The following is a 27,373-nucleotide window of genomic DNA, read 5'->3' on the forward strand; positions in this document are numbered from 1 at the left end:
CCATACATGAAATTTATCATTGATATTTGCACCATATCATTTCACCACTTGCTTCAGTTTGCACCATAGAAGGTCTTATTCTACAATAAAATATTTCCTTAGTGAGGTTTTGAATATTTCCTCTTTTTATCTATATGTTTTCAAAAATTTTGCAACAGCTATACATTACTTTGAGGTAAAAGTAAATATTTTTAACACAGTAAGACAAAAAAAGGTTAATAAAAACTCAAGTGGAAATATTACTTGATAACATCTCAATAATAACTTCTTAGTAAATATAAATAAAATAGAACCTAGGGGCTCCTGAGTGGCTCAGTCATTTGGGCATCTGACTCTTGATTTCAGCTCAGGTCACAATTTCATGATTCATAAAATTGAGTCTCGAGTCACATTCTACGCTGACAGTGTGGAGCCTGCTTGGGATTCTGTCTCTCACCTTGTCTCTTCCCCTACCTGTTTGTGCTTTATGTCTGTCTCTCTTTTTCTCTCTCAAAAATAAATAAATAAACTTAAAAAAAAAAGTTGAACTTAAAATTTTAACTAACCAGAATTATGGGGATAGTTAAGGATTAGAACATTCTAATGATTCAGTATAATATTTTGTTTGTTTTTAGTTACACATAAATGAACATCACCTTTGTTCCCTGCCTTCCACCTCTTGCCCTAATTCTTCCCTTTTCTACTTCCTCCCCCCAAGAATATAGCATAACTTATTAAGAATTTCCAATATACCATATGCAAGACTTCGTAAATAGCATTTAGAACACTGGGCCTAAAGAAATCCTGAAGGCTTTGTTCTCTGGTAGAAGAGATTTATGTCAGTATTTACTACAAAATAAGGAAATTTCCTTAAAGAATCTGGCAAATATTGTAGGTTGGCTCATGCAATACTTATTCAAATTCCCTTTCCTTTCCTTCTGCTCCTATAAGAACTAGAGAGATACAAACCCACCTTTCCAGATGTCCTTGCAACTAAGGGCATGCATGTGACACATTTATGACCAATGAGAAATAAGTGAATGTCTCCTGGGAGTTTCTTGGAACCTCCTATCTGCTAGTTCCTGTCTGGAATGCAAACAATGGTTTGAGTCGAAGCAGACATCTTGGAACATAAGGAAAAAAAGTAAGAGAATCCCAGGGCCTTTGAAGCACATATCCTTGCACCATTCATCTAATACCAGACATCATACACCTCCAGACATATTTATATGAGAAAGATGAAAACTTTATATGTTTTATGCCTATTACAAGTTCAGCTTTCTGCTATAGACAAAGGCAAGTCCTAACAAATCTGTAGGCCACATCCTAAAGTAACTTTAATGCCTTTAACTAAATCTCTACTACCTTATGTTCCAATATTAGCCTTTTTATCCTGATATCACAATTTAGGAAAATACTAATTACTCCATGGTTCTGAAAAATTAAAATTGCTTACCAGGAAAAAAAAAAAAAAAAAGATCGTACTAGGCTTCTTAGACTCAATCTCCAATTAATATATTATACATTTGTAAAATAGGGACATGTAAAAAAGGCAAATGAAATAAAGTCACAAACCTGAGGAATTTCATAAACAGTAATTAGGAAAGTTAACAGTCTTCACATTTTATAAAGTTTTGTAAATTTTTGCACAGTTTATAAGTCCTGTGTTGTTAGCAAACCTTTCTATGTCAACCAACCAACTTTGCCATAATAAAGGTGACTGAGTGTTCAGAATGTGAAAAGGCCACTAAGTCCTAACTCAGAGATTTTTTCATCTAGTCCATGGCCAGGAGGGTATCTGCATCCCCCCAAATAAGAAGAGTACAAGAGAGATTGAGGCCATGAAAAGGTAATGGGCAGAAGACAATCTTACCAAGATTACATTCCATAAAACAGAATTGGCAACATCTGCTCAATCTACTGTAGATAAACAGTGAACTATTTTCCATCTCATTAACTAAGAGGATGAGATATTAAATAAACCCCAGGGGCCTCATGCTTTGTTACCACGTTTAAGGCTTGGCCCAGACTTGCTGCATTAGCTAATCCTTGTAATGGTTTACAATCTAAAATCCTACATAATTTCTTTCTCTCTCTCTTCCTCTCTCTCATACGCTCACACGCGCGCGCGCACACACACACACACAAACACACACACACACAATTCCCAAATGGCTTAAAACCAAAAGTTCCTTCTTAATCTGACTGTCTAATTACTAGTCACTTAGCTTAAATTATTAACCATGTCTTCAGCTGTGATATATGATACCTGTAGGCCTGCAAACAGGATTCTAATAGAATTATCTAATTCTATTAAACAGCAAACAACTGCCCATTAAATATTTATTAGCCAGCTTGTATTCGTTGAAGATAGATTGGAGTGTCAGCAAACCTCTAGGTTCCCTCTTCCTGGAGCTCTGTCACACAGAAGGTTGGGCCAAAACAGCCCATCAGGATCATGCCAAGTGATCAACTGCCAATTACCTATTTAATCAAAATCAATGAGAAAAAAAAAGGTTTAGGAGAACTTACAAGGTATGGTATGGATTTTTTTTTAATACTTGGTTAAATAAGTAAATTGGTTGAAATCTAGCTAACTTGATTGTAAACACTTAAGGTTTATTTTACCTTAGGGAAAACTGCTAGCAGTTAAATAATTAGATTTTCTTTTTCAGACTGGTGAATTGTATTTTTAATAAAGGAGTTGAAGAACTGTCAATTTTGGCCACCCAGGAGAGATGATTTTTGAGGCCACGCTTTCAGGCTACAATGCCTTCCTTCTTCAAGCCATATGAAAGATAACCTGACACCTTTGGCAGACAGCACTCCTTCAGATGGTAAGCATGTGGGCAGTTTTAAACAATTAGATTATGCAAGATGGCAAGTGTTCATTCACTAAAAATGCAAGAACCATCTGGATTCTCCCAGAGGATCTGGAGAAAATGAACAAGGAAAGTCACTCCTCTAAAGAAGCCACTTTCACAAGAGTTGTTCAAAACCCCAAGTGTAAATCAATTCTTAATAGCAAAAGGCCATAATAAAGAATAAAAAAGAAGGGGAAGAATGTCATCTGACTCTTGTTCAACTAACTTTTCAGTAGTCAGAGAAAGACGGGCCAAAGAAAAACAGGAATTGCTGTAGCAAATAATCAGTAGTGATATATTTTTGCTTCCTGGTTGCTGTAATTAAGGATTCGATGTATAGGTTGATTCATACTTAATCAGCCTTATAGGTTGATTTTGAGGAAATACTACTATCCAGAAGCAAAATAATTAAAATAGACATGAAAATCGGCACTAGGAATCTCTAGTCATTTAAACACAAAGCAATGGAGAAGAAAAAATAAATTGCATTATATTCACATACTGGAATAAAGTATTGCAATGCAAATGGACAGACTATATAGCAACATAGAAAATGGATAATTTTGTAGACATCATGTTGAATGAGAAAGCCAGACCAAGAAAAAAAAGAAAAGAAAGAAAGAAACGAAAAAAATAGCAGATTCTGTATGATTAAATTTACACAAAATTCAAAAACAGGCAACATTAAGCTATGTTTTAAGTAGAATAATAGTTACCTTTTGGAGAGGGGAAAAGGGTAGTGATGGGAGAATTTTGGAGTAGCTTTCTATCCTTGATCTACAAGCTAGTTACAAAAATCTAGTCCCTTTGGAAAAATCTTTGCACTTTTCTTAATGTATGTATCCTTTAATAAAAAGTTTACTTTCGAAAAGTAAAGCAACAGAGCAATTTATTTGTGTGGCCTTAGGCAAGTCACTTATCTCTGAACCTCGAAGTTTCCATCATGTGTAAAATAAGCAGTTGGACAAGATAGTCTTCAGATTTCTGCAGATTGCAAAAATGCTTTGATTCTACAAAAGATCATTACTCTCACAAGGACGAACTGGATCAATAAATCTATACTGATATCAACCTCATTTTGGCAGTCAAATCTTTACTTAAATAGTAAATCTTCAATCTTTACTTAAATAGTAAAAAGCAAGTCTGGGGGCAGCGTACCTACATAGAGAATCCTCCCTCTAGATAGGTAGATAGATACATATATAGAGATAGATATTCTCTAAAATAAAATAAAGCTAGATAAAAAGGAGAGATAGGGAACTGTCTCACTGTCAAAAACCCATCCCTCAAGTTTCTTTCAGCTCCTCATTCACGTGTAAATATTTAATCTTTGAGTTGTCTTACCTCAAGAAAGTCCATGGCTCTGAAATCAGACAGGACTGAGCCTCACAGGAGTGTAAAAAAAAAAAAAATCTACCCAAAAATATGTCCTCAGCACAACTACCTAAGTACCCAATGTTCCCATCATTAGAGCATCTTCTTTCATTGATCAGCCCTTCACCTCACAGAGAACTGGCCTCTGAAGACATAAGACATACGACACAAGGTTTGTGCACATGGAAGAGGATGGTAGAAATCCAAAGCCTAGTGCATATCTAGAAAAGAGGATGCTGACATTTGGTACCAAGATGGCATTTTCCGGCAAACTCAGAACCAAAAATCAAGAGAACATTGTAAGGGAATGGGAGCCAGGTATTCTCCCAGTGCTTAATCCCCACATAACACCAACTTAGTCCTGATTCTCCTCATGTCTTCACAAGAAAAATCCACACAATAAGAAAATAAAATTCCACCAATGTCTGCCTTTCTCTAAACAACCGTAAGTCAACCAAATAAACTTTTCACTTTTTAAACTATTAATTATATATAGAACACTATAGGAGGACTGCTCAGAATTTCTCTTCACTCACTAAAGAAACCAGAGCATAGATCTCTCTGCTCATGAATTTCTGTAAGGAAATATTGGCGGAATGAGCAATTGGGGAATGAGCAAATGTCACTAATTCACAACCAAAATAATGGGCAGGGAAAAAATCTTCATCCCTCATGTATGAAATATTACAACTTTTAAATTCACTAGTAGTGAGCTTTTAAATTCTCTAGTAGTGAATCTCTTAAAAGGACAAAATAAAGTACAAATCAAGAATTGTTCTTGGAGGAATATTCCTGGATCATGTTGTCAGGAAACAGATAACATGTCATTTCTCCTTAGCTCTCAGGGAGAGTAGAAGTGTCTGGAGAGTATGCAATGAGCAGGTTACCTGCTGCTGTCTTTTACAAATCTTAAACAGAGACCAAAAACAGTTTGGTTGGTTTTTCCTAATAAGGCACATGCATCTCCAGAGAACACATCCTCACCAGGCAAAAAAACTGCCTCTAAATGTCTTTTCATGCCTTCTCAGCTGGGACCAGGGTTTTGTTCTCTCCTTTAAAGGCAAAGGGCTCTGCTACATATCTAGGGAAAGGATGGGGCAGAATTATATTTTCAAGGCATTTGTTAAGGTGTCAGTCTGCTTCTCCAAATTGTAAAAACATAAGCTATTGTGCAAATACTATTTAACTCATGAAAAACGCCACTGACCTAAGCCCGGTATAGAAAGGTCCAGTGATAAAATAGGCTTTTTCCACTCCTACAAGGTGGAAACAAGTTGGGAGAAGAGACAAGAACACAAACAAGGAAGAAGAAGAAGAAGAGGGGAACTAGAGCTGTTACTGCATCCAGAATCATTCCATAAAGAATTTATGGCTGCATAGATGCTGAGTCTCACCAAGATGCTACTCATGTGGCCATCCTTTGAGGACTACTGTGCCTGAGATTTCTAGTCTCCCACCCCATATCCATTTTTCTATAATAATACAAGTCTTTTCTCTGTACATGGCTGCCAGGTTAAAGACTACACTTCCCAGCTTTCCCTAAAATTAGATGTGGTATGTGACCAGGTACTAGCCAATGGGAAATATGAGTAGAAGTTACTTGTGCAACTTTCTGGTCACATCCATAAAAAAATAAGACACGTGAAATTCTGTTATTCTTTCTGGCTTTCTTCCCACTTCCTGGAATTCAGACATAGTGAAAGCACATGCCAAGCATGAAGAGCAGCAGAAGGTGTTCAGAGGCTGCTGGGTCCCCACACCATGGATCCACTATATAAGTCCTAGATGGCTTACACTCAGCAGCCAAAACCAATATCCCAAAATTCACAACCACCAATTGTTGTTGGTCGGTTCTTCATAATCCTCAGTCCCATTGGAGTGATGATTATTTCTGCTCTGGAGATTACCCAGGCTCCCGTTAAGCATGGATGATCCTCCACTTAACAGCCTGACACAAGGGTAATCTCACCCTACCATTACTACCAAGAGTGTGAGGTTACCACACACAGATGACTTGTAGGGTCATGGTAGTTTGAATCCAGAGCCCTGTCCTAATCAAGGCAAGGCCATGATGAAACAGTTGCAAATCATCCACAGAATCTAGTCAGCAGTGGCTTTAAAACCTCTGATGACAGCTCAATAGCCTTTTTTCTCCAGCTGGGAAATTTGAGAGGTGAGCCTGAGCAGGGTCACCTGAATAGATTGCATCTGCCAAGACTTGGTGGCTAAATAAATGAGTGCATGTGGAATGGAAATTAGGGGGCCAGACCTAAAATAAATTTAACAGATTGCCTCCTCTTTAAGGGCTCCTTTTAATCAGCTGGTTTCATGAGACTTTGCTTTGCAGAGGAGGAGATGTGACTCATGAGCATGCTTGCTAGAGACAGATGCTTGTGGGTTTTGTTGTTTTCTGGTTTTTGTTTTTTAAATTCTCTCATACAGGGATCCATAAGAAATTTGGGTGAAGAGAAAGGCCAATGATAAACATGATTTGAATCAAGGCAGATTTAGGGGGGTAAGATATACAGGATTTTTACAGACTCACAGTTCCTAAAACTATGTTCAAGGACATAAAAATGCGGGCACCTGCGTGGCTCAGTTGGTTGAGCATCTGAGCTCAGCTCAGGTCATGTTCTCACAGTTCATGAGTTCAAGCCTCACATGGGGCTCTGTGTTGACAGTGTGGAGCCACTAGGGAGTCTCTCTCTCCCTCTCTCTTTCTCTGCCACTCCCCCCACCTCAAAATAAATAAGTAAACTTAAAAAAAATAAAGAAAGGAAGGATGTAAAAGTAAAAGGTGAATCAGAGTTTTACAAACAGAGGAGCTTAGAGATCACCTAGCTCAACTCCATTTTCCTAAACACTCAACATAGTATATAATACTCAGTTGGCAATTAAACACAATTTTTGTAGTTGTTGAATAAATGATTGCCCGACTAGAAATTAAGAGAGATAAGTGATTCATCCAAGATGAATTACACAAGAAATACACAAGTTGAGCTCAGATGTGTCAATCCCAAGCTCAAGACATTTTCTACACTGCTTTCTCTCATTTCTACATAGCACAGTCTCCATTTTTTAAATGAGCCCCAAATTTCATGCACACACTTTCCTTTTCCTGGTGTCTGTATCAGGATGATACAAAACCTAGCAAAAGTAGCTTCAGTTAGAAGAGTATTTTACTTTATAGAAATCCAGAAATGAATTGTCTCAGGGTTGATTTTGATGGGTCAACATCATTGAGAACCTAAGAACTGTCCATCCTTCCAATTTCCCTTGCTCATGTGTTGCTTTCATTTGGGGTTCTATTTTTTCATGGTTGCCAAATAGTTGTAGCATTTCTTTTTATCTTCTATGAAAGCTTCCAAGTAAAATAAAAGGGACAAGGGGCATCTGGCTGGCTCAGTCGGTAGAGCACGGGATCTCAGAGTTGTGAGTTTGAGCACCGCATTGGGTATAGAGACTACTTAAAAATAAAATCTTTTTTTAAAAAAGGAAGGATGAGAGTAAAAATGGCTTCCTTCTCACATCACTCTATTAGTAAAAAGAAAAATAATTCCCAAAACCTTCAACATACTTCTCTTTATGTTTCACTACCAGAAATGAAACAATTTCTGGCATATTTCACCAACCACTGACAAAAAGAAATGAGATTGTGGTAACTGGCTTAGGCCAATCTTGATTCACCTATGCGAGCTGGGCACATTCTATCCCAAACAAATATATTCGTAAGGAAGAAGACTAAGTGGCTATCTGAAGACATCTATGAGATTCTGGCACATACACAGATTGCTCTGGCAGCTCTACTCAAGACTAAGCCCAAAGGTATTATATCCCAGAAATGTTAGATACAGGAGTATGAATTCAAGTTAACAAACATTTGTCAATCACTTTCTATTTACCAGTCTCCCCACAGACCCTGCAACTTAAACAATAGATAGAACTGATACTTTTCTTACCCTCAGGGAGCCCACTATACGAAGGCAGATAAAGACCACTAAATATGTTATTATAATCCAATATGATGTGTGCTCTTATGGGTAAAGTGCCCACACAAATGGGATAATGAAGACATAACTAGCCCACATACGGATGGTCAGGGAAGGCTTCCAAGAGCAGGTGTCATCAACAGAATAAGTAGAAGCTAGTATGGAGATGTTATGGGACAAGCAGAGTGTGTTCCAGATAGAAGTTTTCAGCATAAGCCAAGTGCAAGAGACAAGTGAGAATATGATGAATCTGAAGGCTGGGAAAAAAAATTCTGTATGACTAAACCACTGAACATAAGGCAGAGGGATCAACTGAGACTAAAGAGGTAAGAGCTGGTATTCGAATTAGTCCTGTTTCAACTTTTTGCCAGTTTGATAAAGGATTCGCCATGACAGTCATAGGTGGAATCACAGGTGTAAAAACAACTAAAAGGCAGCAAGCACAAAGGCGACCTCCCCCGAGGAAATGGATCATGACATTGCTACTTGGTAACTCACAATTCCCTTTGCCGATTCTGCATCTATTGAGGCTATTACAGACCAGGCTGAAAATAATGTACCAGTTCAGAGTGTGTCAACAGCTCCCCAGCAGAAGGACTAGTGTGGGTAATGAGTGTGCTTTGACAGCCCAAGGTCAGATATTTAACAATATTCCAGAGTTTAAGTATGATACACTGAGCGCTGTTTTAGCTTCTTACTTGAAAGGCTCACAGCTGCTAATATTTACAGAAATAGGAAGCAATTACAGTTCGCTGCCACAGGAGGAACTTAAATAATTTAAGACTCATAATGCCTCTGATTCTTTTCAAGCCATCTTTTCTCCAGAACCAGCTGCTTCTAGCTCTCAGTAAGCCCTCTGTTGAGAAGGCAGAGTCGCCCTGATGCACGGCACTGCTTTTGCTCGCCCAAAAACTCAAGCATACAGCTTTTTGGCATCCACGACATTTCTCCCACATTTGTACTTCATCTCTGGAAAGGGCCCCTTTTCTCACCAGCAATGAAACTCCGCAGCCATCTGCCCGGGCTAATCTGGGTAAACTGGCATGAGCAGAGAGAACCATAATGTAATTTCGCAAATTAAACTAATTTATTTCAGTAGCCATTTTCATGACACGGATGTGGTAGGACAAGAATAGAGAAGAAAGGGGAATGGGGGAGAAATAGAACATGTTGGATGCCAAACAGAAGAAAGTCAAATTTTAAGTGCCTAAAGTTTCCATGTGAACTATCCCAAGAGTCTCTCCTTGCGATTCCATTGTGAATTCAGCTCTTTCCCATCATGGTCAACAACCTGATGAGTGGGATAGGAAAATGTAGACAACTGTAAATTTTTTAATTGAAGTTTAGATTGAAGAGCTTCTAATATCCGCCTATCAAACAATCTTGGCAAGAATTAAAGAATATTGAGGTATCTGCTCCCATTATATAGTTTTAAAATATGACCAAGAATGTAACTGGTAAAGTTACTTCACCTGGGGATAAACACTTTTTATGTGAAAGGTGTTCTAGGATCTTTAGCTTCCACAATCCTATATTATCATCACAGCTTTTCTTGGGAGGACACCAGACTAGAAGAGAAAGAACATGTTTCCTGGCACTCAATGTATTAGCTTTTAAATCTCAGTTCTACCCCATTTTGTGCCTCCCAACTCTGAGTTGTTATCCCATGTTTCTGAGCCTCAGTTTCTGCACTGGCAACATGAAGATGATCTTATAAACATGTTTTAATCAGAAATAAATTATGTCAAGTGAAATTACATAGACTAAGAACCTAATAGTGGCTAAGCTATAAAAAGTGTCCAATGAAGCATGGCTCCATCCCTTCTCTCCCAATACCTGCTCTTCCATTTTTCTCATCAGGATAATATATATAACTTTCCAGTGTCTGTAGCATTTGGGAGAAATGCTAGTCAGCTGTCACTTGGAAAATACAAAGAAGAAGCACTTTTTTAATATCAGAAAGGGCCCTGTTATGGGTTGAGTTGTGTTCCCCATAAAATGTGTATGTTAAATTCCCCACTCCATTACCTCACGATGTGACCTTATTTGGAAGTAGAGTCATTGTCAATGTAATTAGTTAATATAAGGTCATACTAGAGTATGGTAGGCCCCTACTCAATACATCTGAAAGAGAACACCATTTAAAGAGACAGGAAGGCCCCAAGGAGACCATCATGTGAAGATGAAGTGATGCAGCAGTGATCTCAGTGATGCAGCAGAAGCCAAGGAATACCAAAGATTGCCAGCAAACCACCAGAAGCTACGAGAAGGGCATGGAACAGAACCTTCCTCATAATCCTCTGGAGGAATCAACACTGCTGACACTTTGATCTCCAACTTCTAGCCTCCAGAACTGTGAGATAATGAATTTTTGTCATTTAAGCTGCCCAGTTGGTTGTACCTTGTCACAACAACCCTAGTAAACTAGTACGGACCCATGGCTAAAGTTGTTTTCCACTCAGTGTACACATTAACAGCTTTCACCACTACAACCTTTTTTATAGGTTGTCAATGACTTTAGGTCTTTTGGGCAAACACTCAGTTGTATACTGTAAATAATATGGCTGACTTGGACAATTCTGGCTGGCTGAGAACACAAAGATCCTTAGTACACTGCCTCCTTAGTCCCAAAAAGCACTTTGAATAAGAGGTTTTATTGGCTCTGTTGACCTGGTTTTCTGTCCCACCAGGTATCAAGCTCCTTGAAAGCAGAAACTGTGTCTCATTCACCTTCAGATCCCAAAAAGATGTGGAAGGTGTATAACATTTGTTGAACACCTTATTGTTTGCTAAGCACTTAAAACTTAGTTCCGCAAACTGATCTGAGTGCCTGTAATGTACCAGGCCACATCCTCAAACCAGAAGAGAGGGACATCAACATCCCCGTCTTATAAAAGAAGAAATTCAATTCAGAAAATTTAGATAAAAAACAATAGAAAAGAAAATTAAGATGAAAATGGTGAAGGCTCTTTTTTATTGTATTTTGTAATATGATTTCAAAAAATACAAAATATGAATCCAATATACATATTCTCCTGGAGTCTGGACTCAGAGAACACAAGAAAGAATGAGGGAGGTCAAAGTGTCAGCTCCCCAGTAAATTTATTGTTGTCTTCTGCACAATAAATTCCCATAACATAAACCATACATTGTAAATAAACCACAGTATGACACAGTTCTGACCCTGAGCAGATGTAAGTAAAATCTAGAATACAGTCATTTCTCAGAAGAAAAGTCTGGCCCAGAAAGACTCATTCCCCTTCTAAATTATTTAATACTTATTAATTGTATCCTGCGAATTAAAATGCTAAATTAAAATCCCCTACCTTTTACTCTTCAACACATGAGAGTGCAGCAAATAACTATGCTAAAACCAAACAGCTGCATCAAATTCATATATGCATGTAGATCAAATCCATATAGATGGAGAGGTCAATGATAGAAAGATAAATCTATATATGAATGCAGATATTATAGGAAAATGTTAACTTCCTTCAAAAATCTGAATACTTGTTCTCAAAACGGTGGCATTAAAGGATAGCATACTTCTCTACCTTTGAAACGTTTCCGGCACAGGTTTTTCTACTATTTTTTTAAGTTTGGTGTTGTGATATCTTGCATATCAAGACATAAACACAACAAACTTATTTGCTGTAGGAGATATGGAACTCAAGGAGCAACCTTGAGTACTATGACAACATGCAACCCACCCCCTGCTGGTTTTTCTGATCACAAAGATCCAACCCTTCCTGATAACTTGGGACCACTCTGGACCGGTGAGTACCTGATGGCTATGGTATAAATGTTTGTGCCCCCCGCCCCCCAAATTCATATGTTGAAGTCTTAACCCCCAAAGATGGTATTAGGAGGTCGGGATTTTGGAGGTATTTAAACCATGAAGGGTGGAGAACCCATGAATAGGATTAGTGCCTTATAAAATAGGCTCCAGAGAGATCCCTGACCCCTTCTACCATATGATAACACAGCAAGAAGGCACTGACTATAAACCAGGAAGAGGGCTCTCACCAGAATATGACCATGCTGGTGCCTTGATCCTGAACTTCCCAGCATCCAGAACTCTGAAAAATAGATTTCTGTTGTTTATAAGCTACCCAATCTCTGTTACCTCGCTAAAACAGCCCAAATGAACTAAAACACTGATAAACCTTTGACAAATGCCCTCGGAGTTTGACATTTCTCTTGCCCATTTCATTGCCTATTTGTTGGTTTTTATCTCTTGCAAGCTCCTCATTTAGGGTGTTATTCCATGAAGAGGGATGAAGAACCAACTTTACAGGATCCCACAGAAACTCCTAAAACAAAAAGACCCTCCATATAGAGCCCTTCAACCAAATCAGACACGTTAGCTCTTGCCTGCAGAATCCAGATTCACTCTCAAAGAACAAAAAGAAAATCTCACCTCTGAATATTCATGGAGAATTGTTGCTAAATTAGCACCAAACTAGATGTCTAATGATTAACTAGATGCTCTTGATAAAATATCCAATCACAGCCTCACCTGGCAGTTATGCCTTGTTTTAGAGCACCTCTCAGAAGGGATGGCAAAGCATAACCCATTTTAGAAACTACCTTCTTCTCTATAAGAAAACACATGTAAGCAATGAAATTCAATATTTACCCTGGATTCTTTTTCAAAGCAACTGTGAGCTTCTTGAGGAACCATGCATTTTTTATCCTGAACACCTGTCATGAGTTTTGGCACACCACTGGCTTCCAACAGATGTTGGACACGACTGACTGACAGAGAAGGTACTGAGATAAGACTAAGGCTAACATCACAGGTGAGCAAGAGGTATCACAAGTATATCTGTTTGCATATCAATTCCCAAAACTAGTGGAAGTGTTTTTAATGTTTAACTCGAATAAGACTCTAAGAATATGAAAGTAGTGACTTACCAAGCCTGATTCCTTAGTGTCAAGATGTAAGAATCTCAATCATTGCTGCAAAACCCAAGCACAGTTGAAAAGACAACAAAGAAACTTCACACTTAACCATGTCAACAATTAACTTTTTTTTTGAAACATACAACACGTTTGAATTATTTGCTAGTCACTCAATCCTCTTGCATATTATAAGCTTTTGAGTTATGCCAGTATTATAAATAATTCCTGGGCTTTTAAGCTTTTTTAAATACAAAAGAAAAATTACACATGTACTGGCACAGGGAGAAATGACACAGAAAGTCCTCATGACCCAGATTATGCCTACTGCTCTCTGATATTTTTTCTTCCATATCTTTTTCATTCAAGATCATGTATACCTTAGTTCAAAAATGGGAACCTATATACTGTACTGTTTTTAATTTGTGGGGTTTTTTTTCATTTTTGTTGTCTTTAATGCCTACACTTTTGTTGTTGTTATTGTTGTTGCTGTTGTTGTTTTAGAAAGAGAGCATGAATGGGGGAGAGGGGCAGAGGGAAAGAGAGAGAGAATCTCAAGTAGGATCCACACCCAGCATGGAGCCTGAAATGGGACTTGATGCCACAATCAAGAGATTATGACCTGAGCCAAAATCAAGAGTTAAATTCTTAACTGACTGAGCCATCCAGGTGCCCCAATTTTTCTAATGCCTATACTTTTTAAAATCAGATTAAAATGTTAAGTGATTAGCTAGCAACTACATACTACTTATTTTTCATAAGTAATGAACAACTGCATGATTTGTACATTTCAATACCCCAGTAAAGCTGAGGTAATATAGGCAGAGACTGATCTTGGTTCAGAAATACATCAAAACCTAAAACTCAGGTAGTATACCAGAGCTTGAGAGATTGTCAACAAAATGTTGAAATTTCCAATATACACTGACCCTTAGGTGACTCTGATTAACTGAAACCTTTTGCTTACAAGATAAGGAAGAATCTCTATTACCATATCAGCTCAACCAGTTGGGATGTGGACTATCTGACATCAGGGGTAAGAGTGGGGGTGGGGAGAATGAAAGAAAAAATTACACATTCAGACATTGTAGTGTATCAGCAGCAGATTCCCAGACATACTACAGCATACAAGCCCATCAATTATATAAACTCCCAGCAAGTTCAAATAAAACAATAAACAAAGAAAAGGTCATCATATAACAGCAAAACAAGTCAGGGAAAACAACCACCAGTGTCAGGCAATGCTTGATCCAATCTAAGGTGGAAAATATCAGGAGAGGCAAAGACTGCTATTGGCTTTAAATCTTCAGGGGGTGCATTCCCTCTGATAACTGCAGTGCCTAGAAAGGCAGCAGTCAAAACCAGTAACCCTGGTGGCCCTTTCAGCCATGGCTCTCCCTCCCCAAATTGGTTTGTCAGTGCGTGTATGTAGGTTCAGGAGCCTGGAATTTAGCTAATGGTCTGTGAAACATTAGAATGGGCTCCTAAAAACACAAAAAAGCTAAATCTATGATTTACAAATTCTCCATGAGGTCCTCTTTTAGGAGAAAGCAATTTGATCTAAAGCTCAGATCTAGAATGAGTGTCTTTCTCAGGTGACATGGCCTGTCTGAAACCTGCGTAAATGATCATGGCATTTGCAGATTTCAGTTCCAAGGACTGGTCTAACCTCTTTGTTAGAAGTGTTTTGACTAGAAAGAATGCACGGCTTTAAAAGTGGAAGTTATCACATATTTAAATATTGAGATAAATAATGTATGCTATTAAAATGATTTTAACTTGAGGTTGTCAAATTCCTGCTACTAACGTATTTTGAGGGCTTTAACTCAAATCCCTGATACCTCGACTTTTCCTCATTTCCTGTGTATACCTTAGTGATGAAAAGTGATGGGATCATCTCATTCCCTTACTTAAAATCCTTCAGTGTCACCAAATCTAAACTTACCATGTTCAAATAGGTTCTTCCTGATCTGGGCAACCCTCTTCAACAACCCTAAATACACAAGGCGCATTCAGCCATATGCTGCTCCTTACAAACATCCACTATGTGCTACGTGGCTTCCCGTCTCTTCGACTTCGCACATGCTGCTCATTTACTCAGGTAAAACTTTCCAAACTCCACAACCTTCCCTTTACCCCAACCTGACCATCTTCTAGGTAAACCCTCGCTCAGCACTGCTTCAGTAAAACAGAACCACAAAATGGGGCTGGCTTTGGAACTAGTCAACTTTGATTTGCATCCTACTTCTACCATCTAGTAGTAAACTCCCTGTGCCTTTGTTTCCCCATCACCAAGATGTGAAAAGGAATAACACCTAGAGATATTGAGAGGTTAAATAAAGGAATACTTTAATCAGGTAGCTTTCAAAAACATACTTAGTGTTCAAAACTATTAGCTATTATCGCTGCTATCATCATTATCATCATCACTATCCTTTAATACTCCAGTTAAAGCTCTTTTTTTTTTTTTTGGCAAAAACCCTTTGCCAAACACAACCTCTTCTCACAAACATGTCAATTACTTGTTTTTTCACCCATGAAACCTGACATACAGTAGTCTACCCTTATCTGGGGGGACTACATTCCAAAGCCTCTAGCAGATGACTGAAACCACAGATAGTACCAAAATTTATATATACTATTTTTACCCTATATATACATAACTATGATAAAGTTTAATTTCTAAGTTAGGCACAGTAAGAGGTTGGCAACAATAACTAATAATAAAATTAGTTAGCGACAATAACTATAATAAAGTAGCACAATTATAACAATATACTATAATAAAAGCTATGTGAATATGGGTCTCTCAAAGTACCTCATTGTACTGTATTCTCCCTTCTTGTGATGATGGGACATGATAAAATGCCTGGGTGAAGTGAGGTGAATGATACAAGCATTGTGATACAGTGTTAGGCTATGACACGCCAGGAGAATCATCTGCTTCCAGACCATGGCTGACCACAGGGAACTGAAACCCTGTAAGGAAAACCATGGATGGGGACACGGGTTCTACTGTACTTCTAATGTGGCTCTCAAACTGGATCAAAAGTTTTTTTGCTTTTTTTTTTTTTTTTTTTTTTTTTTTTTTTTTTTTTACATATCTGTTCTCTCCCTGAAAGTTTCTCAAGAACAGTAACCACATCTCATTAATCTTGTATTCTCAGTGCCTAGCAGAGCCTGACATACAGGAGATACAAAAATAAATATTAGCTGAATGAATCAATAATTGAATGAGTTCCTAAAAAGCCAAGTGACACCAAATGCTGATCAATCAAATCATGTATAAATGCGCCAGGAAATTGGATATTCAGAGAAATAAGAAAACTTCACGGACTGGGTGAATAATAGAAAGCACATGGATTTAGGAGCCAGGCCTGCCTGTACTGGAATCCCAAATGATCCTCCTACAAGCTTTATGACATAGGCCAAGTTATTTAACCCCTGGGACCCTCTGCTTCCTCATCTTTTTTTTTTTTTTTTTTTAATGTTTATTTTTCACAGAGACAGACAGACAGAGCATGAGCAGGAGAGGGGCGGCAGAGAGAGAGACACACACATAATCCGAAGCAGGCTCCAGGCTCTGAGCTGTCAGCACAAAGCCTGACGCGGGGCTCAAACTCACAAACTGCAAGATCATGACCTGAGCCGAAGCTGGATGCTTATCCAACTGAGTCATCCAGGCGCCCCTCTGCTTCCTCATCTTTAAGAAAATAACATCTAGGGGCGCCTAGCTGGCTCAGTCAGAAAAGCATGAGACTCTTGATCTTGGGGTCGTGAGTTCATGTCCCATGGTGAGTGTATATATTACTTGAGTAAATAAATAAAATTTAAAAAAAGAAAAGAAAACATCTACCTCATCAGGGAAACAATAAATAAGAAGACATCAAGTAAAGTAGCAGGGCCTAGAAGCAAGCATTCATTAACTATTTCCCTCGGTCTTTTACGAAGAACTATTTTTATAAATTTAATTATTACTCCGTTAATCTTTGTGTTAAATTTGAATCTGCTGAAATGAGTCACAGAACTATACCATCATAGGAGTCAAGTTTTTGTTTTCTTGTCCTGTAGCATGTTCTTAAACACCCAGACATACATACCCCATCTGCTATCTACTAGGAAACCAAATTCCCATATTCGTGTGCTAGGGGCAAGTGTTTGCTTTAATTCATTTGGCTTCTACTCAAACCATTAATTTCAACCTCGGAATTTAGAAGATAAATTAGTAGTCGTTATCTGAGGTTCCAGGAACACAGGCTTAGACACAGACCTGAGAGTCCTAATTAATATATTCCTTAACATTGCATTACAAACAAATCCATCAGCTCCATGTGTCTAGGGGAGATACAGCTGCAAGAAGAGAAGACGTGCTCAAGACAAATCTCACCTCTTTTGTTAATTGACCAGGTCTGACCATGATAATATAAACTTTTCACAGTTGCTCCGTTAAAAAAAAAAAAAATGGATCAACCATTTTCCCACCGATCAACTAGAGAATTTATACATAAATGTCAAGATTAACAGATAAACCCATCCACTGCTATAGAAAGAACATAAATCACTCATGAATTCTACCAAGGTTTGGTAGGAAAGTTTTTAAAAAGGGGGGGCGTGGTTGGAAGTCACAGAATTTCTGGTTTCACAAGTCCAGGGCATTCCTGGTTTATCCCTAACTGTGCTCATTGTTCATTCTTGGCCCAAGAACGAAGGGAGCAAGTAGAAGTTGATATCACTGTTCCTATTCATAAACAGAGAAACTGAATTAAAACCACCCAAAACCTTGAGATCCACTTGACAGACCTGAATCATATGCAGATATCAATCTGCTCTTTTAACCCCTAAAACCTAAATTTAAGGGGCAGCTGGGTGGCTCAGTCAGTTAAGTGTCCAACTTCAGCTCAAGTCATGACATTGCAGTTTGTGAGTTTGAGCCCTGAGTCAGGATCTGTGCTGACAGCTCAGAGCCTGGAACCTGTTTCCGATTCCGTGTCTCCCTCTCTCTCTGCCCCTCCCCCGCTTGCATTCTGTCTCTCTCTCTCAAACATAAATAAACATTAAAAAAAACATTTTTTAAGTAAAAAATAAAAATTTTTAAATTATTTTTTAACGTTTATTTATTTTTGAGAGACAGAGAGACAGAGCATGAGCAGGGGAGGGGCAGAGAGAAAGGGAGACACAGAATCGGAAGCAGGCTCCAGGCTCTGAGCTGTCAGCACAGAGCCCGATGCAGGACTCAAACTCAAAAACTGTAAGATCATGACCTGAGCTGAAGTCGGGTGCTTAACTGACTGAGCCACCCAGGTGCCCCCCAAAAATAAATTCAATAGAATTGCAAGGGTAGCAGAATGGGAAACCAGTACGGTGAGAGTGGACACAGAATGTCTTCCACCTTGTGATATCATGTAGCAGCATCTATTGTACCTGCTGTAGATGCAGGTGCCACTGAAATTAGGAAACACACAATCCTCTCTCAGCTTCCCCAAAACTTAAAAATTTATGACTACTGAGTAAGTGGCCTACCTTTACTACGTTCCAACTCATGAGAGCATCAACAGAGACACAGGCTAAGATCTGTGTTTGGCTCACAGGAGGAACAGAAAAGAGGAAAAGCAACTTTGCAAAAGTATCTAACTAAAACTATAGTAGTGTGTCTATTAACAAACACCCCCAAAATAGAACTTTGGTCCAAAGAAATGCAAATTTATTTAAAGCATAAGCTACAAAATACAAGAGTTGGCATGTCAACACTACATACTGAAATTTAATCAAACTGAAAAGAACAGTTGATCTGTCTTCAAGAGAAAGGGAGGGGGTAGTATGTAATATCTTTAATATATGGATGGCTGGGTAAATGACTGTCGCACAGAAGGTTTATCTGTAAACACTGCAGTAAGTCTGGGGTTTTTAACCACAATAAATGGCTGGTTTCAATCAGCTGCTGCTAGCAGGAAATCCATGGCCCATAGGAGCAATTACCCATCTCTTGACTGAAGCACAGGGCAATTACAAGCTCCCTAAGTACACTCACAGCACTGGAGCACACGCCTGCACGGTGCTAATGGAACTCGGACAAGAAACTGGTTTGTGGCTACATTTCTCAGTCTCAGCCCCTCGCCAAACCCTTTCATACTTCTCTTATCTCACAACACGGCAGCAGAGACAGAGAAACTGTGGTCTGCAAAACCAATATCGTCTTCACCCAAAACACAGACATTAGAGTTTTCTCTGCCCTGCATCCCCTATAAGCCCCTTAAATTTATTACACTCATCCTGACTTTTCAAAATGTACCAGGCCTTCATCTGTGGTTTTGCAGATGACTTCTTACCTGAGTCTCCCAGTCAGTATTTGGTGCTCATTACTGACCAGATCAGTTAGCCAAATCAGGATTTCTAATCTTAAGGAAGTGAAGAGGAGTCCGTCAGAGAAATAAATGGGAAAAATAATTACTCTTTTATTTCACCGTGAAAAATATGTCAACTAGGTATCCTTAGAGAAGTAACCTCTATACAATTAGAAAAAGAAAAAGATAGTAAGCGGTCTATCAAGTTAACCTTCCATTTACATTGCATTTATAACAGGTAACATTTACTAAAGACCTAATGTACCAAGCATTGCATTATGTGCTTCTAGTGTATTGTCACATTTAAGGCTCATAGTAACCCAAAGTGAATATCATGATCATCCTTATTTAAAGAATGAGAGGGGCACCTGGGTGGCTCATCTGACTCTTGATTTCAGCTCAGGTCGAGATCTCATGGAAAGCTGCCCCTTTCCAGCTTGTGCAAGTGTCTCTCTCTCTCTCTCTCTCTCTCTCTCTCACACACACACACACACACACACACACAAAATAAATAAATAAACAAAATAATAAAGAATGAGATAATGGAGGGGTTCTTGGGTGGCTCAGTTGGTTGAGTGTCTGACTCTTGGTTTCTGCTCTGGTCATGATCTCATGGTTCGTGGGTTCAAGCCCCACATGGGATGGGGGTGCTGCTTGGGATTCTCTCTCTCCCTCTCCTTCTGCCCCCCTCCAACTTCCATTCATGCTCATGCTTTTTCTTTCAAAAAAAAAAAAATGAGATACTGAAGACTCAGTTTAAGTGATTTCCTCAAGACATTGCAGTTACATTGTGGATTCAGGACTTGAATCTGGTCTGTAACAGGTCAAATCTAGCTCTTAAATATCATATTATCCTACTCCTGATGTTGGGTGGCTCTGTGAGAGAAGGTGAATAATTGGCAAAGCCACCTTATCATGCTCCCATGACAGACATTAACGATGAATCCCAACATCCTTTCCCACTGAGTGTAGACAAGATCACAGAATCTCTCTCATCATAGTACTTCAGAAAGCCAACTCCATTTGATGCCAACTCCATTTCAGGATTCCTCAGCATAGCAGCCTTGGCACAGTGCTTGACCCATCAGTAGGCATTCAATAAATGTTAGATTTTAACAGATGATTGTGTAAAAGGAACATACATAGTTCCTTTAGCCCCAAACAGACCCATATTTAACTTCTGGCTCTACCATTTACTAATTACGTGATTTAAGCAACTTATCTAACTCTGAACTTACTTTCCTCAGAGTAAAATAAGGTTGTGCCAACCTACCTTGCCAAGCTGTTATAAGGATAAAATGAGATGGTCTCTAGAGTTAAATCCTCCAGGAAAACGAGACCTCTTAATAATAATAAAAGATCATTAGTTTTGCATAAAACTTCTTGGGATCCCCAAAGACTGAAATAGATAAGAGCCATGCTCCTCAGAAGGAAAGTGGACTTATAAGTAATAGAGTATAGTGGGAATCCTGGAAATGGGACTCAGAATTAAACAGATCTTATATCCCAGGAAGGACAGATAGCATTAAATAACTAATAAAGAGAAGTGAAAAAGACATATGAAGTCCTGGATTGGAAGAAAACCTAAGGAAAATAATCAGTTTCTTCTTCTATGTCTTGGACCCAGCTAGCAAGACTGAATCTTTGTTTTCATCCATTGAGAATCTCCTAAGAGACCAGAATAATGTATAGCATAAACCATGGGTTTAATTTTAAGGCAACTGGTCCTTCCCAGAATGTTGGTGATTGTGTCTTACTGGGAAATGGGATACAGGCCCAACCACATATTATAAGGAGCACCGAGCACAGTGCTTGGCTCATAGTAAATGCTCAGTGCATGTTAATTCTCATCCTTGTGTTTCCAAAGAAAGAAGAAAACTTGGGCCTAGATTTGCTTCTCCAAAAGTACCTTAAATTCCTGCCTATGTATGAAATGCACCACCTCCACCCTGCCTCTCAGTAGCTAAGTAACGTCAAGGCAAGTGGAAGCAATAGTGTGCCTGATAGCTTCCAAGGAGTTGAGAGTACTGCAACAAAGGCTTGGAGTTCCCTTCCCCCAGCCCCTGTTTTATTCACGTATTTCCTATTTTCGCAAGCAATTATAAAAGCAGAGAAGATACTCTATTAGACAAATCTTCATTCATCCAGCACATCAAATCTGGACAGAAGTTGGCAGCAGAGAGTTGCTTAATCCCATAAGCCCCACGACGTGCATGGCATAGTCCTTTTCTGGGCTTTAGTGAATATAGAGAAAGGTAGATGCAAGGAAGCCAAAAACATTTGTACAACTAAGTCATAAAAGAGCTGATGGACTACACGTACCTTCACAGAACTGGTTTGGAAAAAAGAAATGACAGATATATATGGGGAAAAAGATACTCTACAAGACAAGGAGCCCAAAACTCTTAAGTTTACTGTGATGGTCAACACTCTGATTCTCTTTCACATCCTCTTTTTCCCTTTATTATCTTTCTTCTCAGTAGTTTGTGATTCAGGACTTGAATTTAGGCAATCGAAGGACATACCATGCCACTTTGCAGTTATGGATTCTCACTGCTGCCTACCCTCCCCATCCCACCATTGAAGATCCCCCTTTTGCTGAGATCACCTATTTCTATTGCCCACTAGGCTTATTTCCCAAATCAGAAATGTTTCCTGCTAAAGAGTCCACAGATACAGATTTTACAGAAATCTGAGGACACTCCTACTCCAATGTTTATAAAGGATTCTTTGGAAAAAACAAGATCTGGCATCTTTAAGACATTATACTGCTAAAAAGCTTTTCAACTGTGGTATGACTTCACTTGAATTATTGAAAACAGAACAAATAGAAACATGCTCTGATGGATTTAAAAAGGTCAAATACCTTTGATGACACTAGATAGCCAACAGTGTTACAGTTAACCTCATTTTTATGACAAAATTTGTTAGTTCGCCCCCCCTCCCGCCCGCCTTGGTTCACGGATGCTATATCCCACATTACACCCTCACAAGGTACTGTGTTGTGACATTCACTCTGGACTCCTTAGACTACCAGCTCCCTACCCCTTTCCATTACCTTCCAAAAAAGTAGACACAAAATTAAGGGGAAATATCCAGCTTAAAGGGCAAAGATTTCTAGTAGAGGAAAAAGAGTGGGAAATGAATTATTTCAGACCAAAAGCAATTATACTTTGAAGGCAGAAGCAGACATCTTCTGGCACAACTGTCAAGATGTTACAAAAAGATTAAAGGAGGGTTTTTTTTTGTCATTTAAAATCTGTTTCTGGTTCTCAAAAAAAAGGGGGGTCTGCTGTTCAGTTTGTGATTTTTAATAGGATTTCTCAATAGACTCCCTGCTTTTAAAAAGTATAAGGGAGAAAGAAGCAAAAAATTGAAGGCTATGTAACAAATACAGGCATGACTTTGATGCAGTATCATTCATTTTCACCATTCTGGTGGATTTAGACAAGATATTTGTGGGAGGTTATACCCTATACAATAACCTGTCAACAAAATATACTTATTGCAGAGACTTTTCAGGATTTAGGCTTCTACTGGGGTTAAAGTAGAAACATCAGATTAATTTCTTTCAAAACTCTGGGAAGTTTTGCTCAAGGAGGCAGAGGCAAAGGATGATATTTTCCACTACTAACAATGTGCAAATCTCTCCCTATGCTTCAAATGTCTGCTTCTATTCTGTCTTCATTCTTCAGGGTATGGGCTCCTTCAAGTCTCCCTTAAGTATTGCTTATTGGGGAAGGTGGGTGATGGGTATTGAGGAGGGCACCTTTTGGAATGGTGTGTTGTACAACTGGGTGTTGTATGGAAACCAATTTGACAATAAATTTCATATTTAAAAACAAAAGTATTGCTTATCAAGTTCCTGCTTGAGAGACACAAGAGGTTATGTTTAAGACCTAACTAAAGGTGTTCAGTCCAAGGGGTCATGATTCCTAGTCCCTCCTCTACCCTCCCCATGTATGACATGGAAACTGTGTTGGAACTTGGTCACAGTCAAAATTCTCTCCGTGGGAGGTGAGCCACCACCTCTTTTCTTTCATCTTTCACATTCTCTCCATTTTCACTTCATTCTTCATCTCTTTCCAGTGTTGGAGTTCAACATATTTGTTTCAAAGGCTTCCCATCTGGCCTTCATCTCTTCATCCCTCCTGTACATCCATTTCTGTTGGCGAGGCTGGTGGCTCATAGCCTTGGCCGTAACACATTCGTGAGGGTTACTGCAGATGGAAGATAGGTTCACGGCTTCATTTTCTCTCATTCTAGTTCCAGTGTGCAAAGATTCCTTTCTCGCTTAACACATATATAGGGTGGGCTAGAAGCTGTGGGAGGCCACATCAAATAAGTGAGGTGACCCATCACCTCAAGTATTCTGCATTATTTTGAAAAACAAAACAAAACAAGACTTTTGCTTGGAAAACAGGGGACAGTGTGTGATGGTAATCAATGAAGGCTAAAATCACCTGCCAACTGGTATGACACATATGCTTTCAGGAAGGAGGGGAGGAAAAGAAGTACCTCTACTTGGCCTAGTCTTTGCATTCATTGCTCATCCTACCAACTTATTCAGATGCCAACCTGCTACAACAAATTTAACTTTGAAAAAGAATAACTTCCCAACTCTCCTCCCCTGATTTACAACACTGGCGACCTTTGTTCTCCTTTTATATCCCGTTAGAACTCTCTTTTGAACATTACCGTTGTATTTGATACAGAATCCATTTAGAGTATATCTCAGCTTCTTCTAAAATATTTACAAGCCTGAGTTTGCCTGAAATTCCTACTTTTCACGTAAAAAAAAGATGTGAAAATTAAACCTTCCAAGTTAGGTCAGCAAATTAAAATTTTTTAACATGAAATTTTATCAATATGCTTTTCTTATTCTAATGCTCCCCAAATGGAAAAGCTAAAATCTGAAAGAAGCTATTTTTTGAAGTGATGAACTATAGTGATGCTTCTGGGGATTTAGGATTAGGAAAACTTTTAATTTCTCATTTAACTCAATTTATACCTTTGGCCTGTCACCTTTAGCAGATATTAATGGGGGAGGGGAAAGAAGATGAAACTTAAATCAGCATGTACTAATTGCTAGAATGTGTCTTTTAAGATAAAGAAGCTTTGTAGGGAACGAGATGTAAAGTGCTGAGTAATTTTCCAGAAATTTTAGAATATTTTACATTTTCTGATTGCAGACTACAAAATATAATAAAGCAGAAAGAAAAAGGAAAGGAAAGACTAATATGAAGAAGGGGAGGAAAGAAAAGGAAGGACACAATTATTGAACACAATTGAGTGTGCCAGACACTCAATTAGGTCTTCCCTATAGCTTATTTTATGTATTCCTCATAATGACACTCACACACAGGGTTGGTATGATCTTTGTTGTACAAATGAAGCATGTGGGGATTAGGGAGGTTAAGTAACTTGGTCAAGACCACACAGCTAATAAGTAGAGCTAGGATTTGACCCTAGATCTAACTCCAACTCTTGCTTGTACTACACCATACTGCCTCTGCAGACAACCCCTTCAGGGGGTCTTTCCAGAGTATTCACACCCAACACATTGTATAGACTGTCTTTTTTTTTAATTATTATGTTTATATTTATTTTTGACAGAGAGAGAGAGAGAGAGAGAGAGAGACAGAGACAAAGCATGAGCAGCGGAGGGGCGGAGAGAAAGGGAGTCACAGAATCCAAAGCAGGCTCTGCGCTCCGAGCTATCAGCACAGAGCCCGACGCAGGGCTCAAACTCACAGACCTCGGGATCATGACCTGAGCCGATGTCAGACGCTCAACCCACTGAGCCACCCAAGCGCCCCATAGACAGTCTTCTAAAGGGGAATTTGTAGGCTCAGCTAACCATGGTTGTAGGCAACAGAAGGGAATGTGTTTGATTTTTTTTCCCTTCCCTCTCATTACTTCTGCGGTCTCCGTCTTGCTGCACATCTACAAGGCAAAAGTCTAACCCGCTGAAACATCAAGCCAAGTGAAAGCTTAACCCATCAAGGTGGATAGAGATCAGGAGGAAAAGCACGGGATCACCAATCAATCTCCAATTCTGCACAAACCTATCCTGACCCAATAACCATGTGACACAGAATGCCCAACAGAAGCCTGACCACAACAACCGAATGGTCATAATTCCACAGTGCAAACATACATGCTCAGTTTATCTAATTAAGAGGAAAGGTTGACAAAGGTACTAGCAAGAGAAAAAATGTGCTCAGAGGACTTTGTATTCATCAGTGTGCAGTTGGCACTGGGGTGACCCTGCTGTATTGAAATGGGACTGGCTGGGTGGCAGGGCAGGCGGTGGGTGGGGGGGCTGCTGAAGAGAGAGAGAATGCGGGGGATGAAAATGAGACAGACAACTCAGAATTTTTTCCTTTTGAATTTCAACCTGTTGGATAAAAACAATAGCAAATGAGGCACTGAATATGCATGAGGCAGGGAAGGTATTTTAAGTTTTTCAGGAGACAGCTCGCTGAACGGAATTGCTAATTATGTCTCACATTGCTCTGTCCAATTCAGTTAGCTTGATTATGGCTGAATTGTCAACTCCCCTGCACTTGAGGTTCCACAGTGGCAGCCCATTCTGAAGCTTAATACGAAATTAGAAGTATCTTTTTCCCCAAAAAAAAATGTTTTCCCTCACTGAAGAGCTACCTTTACCCATTGTGACAACATAACCTTTCTCAACAAAAATAAAATTAAAACCACCGAGGGTTCGGATTCAAGGGTTTTTGGAGTTGGTGGAACATTGGGAATGCGATCGCAGCTGTGACAATTGCAAATTAAGATTGAACAATGAGCCAAATTAAAAGGGTGAGAAAGAGCAGAACACCATATGGAGTATCTCGTTGCTACCCCCACAGGATATCTTTGATTTCTTAGGATAAGGAGGATTTGCCAACTGAGGAATGGACTAAATAGAGTTCTGGAATGTCGCCTTTATTTTTTTTTCCCCTAACCTACAGTGGCTGCATAAGTCAAAGGAGTTAAATTTCCCATTTCCTTTACTTAGTTTCTTCACCTTTAAAACGGGACAAACCTCACTTGATAATGGTGCTAGTTGAAAAAAGTGATGATGAGTGAAACAGGGGGTGTCCGAGCTGGATAGTTAGATTGCTATCTAGAAAATTAGGACCTTGGGAAAATTCATCCTAAAGATAGAAAGAATGGGACACGATAGGCTTCAGCAAGTAAAATCCCATTGGTTTAATTCAGTAGTGTGCCCTAGTCAAATCCATTCATTCCCAGCCAAGCCCATGCTGGATTCATGTCTAAAATAGAAGAACAACAACAGAGGATGAAGGGAACAAAATGCGGATATGACAGTCCTGCTTGGAGCCCCTTTAAAATAGTAGCCCAGAGAAGGGCTGCCTGGGTGGTTCAGTTGGTTGAGCGTCTGACTCTTGATTTCAGCTCAGATCATGATCTCACTGTGGGATCGAGCCCCACATTGGGCTCTGTGCTGATGATGTGGGGCCTGCTTGGGATTCTCTCTCTCTTTCCCTCTCTCTCTGCCCCTCCCCTGCTCATTCTCTAAATAAATAAACTTTAAAAATTAAATAAAATAAAATAATAGTCCAGAGGGAGAAGGAGCAGTGTTGCCACCTTGCCCAGGAGAGCCACACTGCTTTAGGGGTATGAGGGTCCAGTGCATGGATGAAGGTACATAGTAAGACATGGCTGCAATGACAACCCTGCCATGCTGGAATACACATGGAAGGACAAGCAAAATTTGAAGTAGCTGGCAGAGCAGGACAGCTTCAGTGGAAGGGTCTTTTTTGACAACATTTATGACTACAGGAAATGGTCCAGGGAAGGGGGTGAAATATTTCTTTATGGAGGTTGAGATTTATGGTACGTAGTTGGGAAAGCTGTTAATGCAGTGAAGAAGCCCAGGCTATCCCGCTGCGGA

General features: G+C 39.2%; 1 long non-coding RNA gene across 1 annotated transcript in view; it reads right to left on the bottom strand.

Annotated features, from left to right (window-relative positions):
* The window catches only part of LOC109503252, an 87,495-nt gene that overhangs the window by 41,587 nt on the left and 18,535 nt on the right, over positions 1-27,373 (bottom strand). The window contains exons 3-5 of the long non-coding RNA XR_002744981.2: positions 13,124-13,168; positions 12,233-12,285; positions 2,372-2,463 (exon numbers count right to left, since the gene is read on the bottom strand). This is a non-coding gene — a long non-coding RNA (uncharacterized LOC109503252). The remainder of the gene's footprint in view (positions 1-2,371; positions 2,464-12,232; positions 12,286-13,123; positions 13,169-27,373) is intronic.

This window comes from Felis catus, chromosome A1 (genome assembly GCF_018350175.1).
Source record: "Felis catus isolate Fca126 chromosome A1, F.catus_Fca126_mat1.0, whole genome shotgun sequence".
Classification (NCBI taxonomy): Eukaryota; Metazoa; Chordata; class Mammalia; order Carnivora; family Felidae; genus Felis; species Felis catus.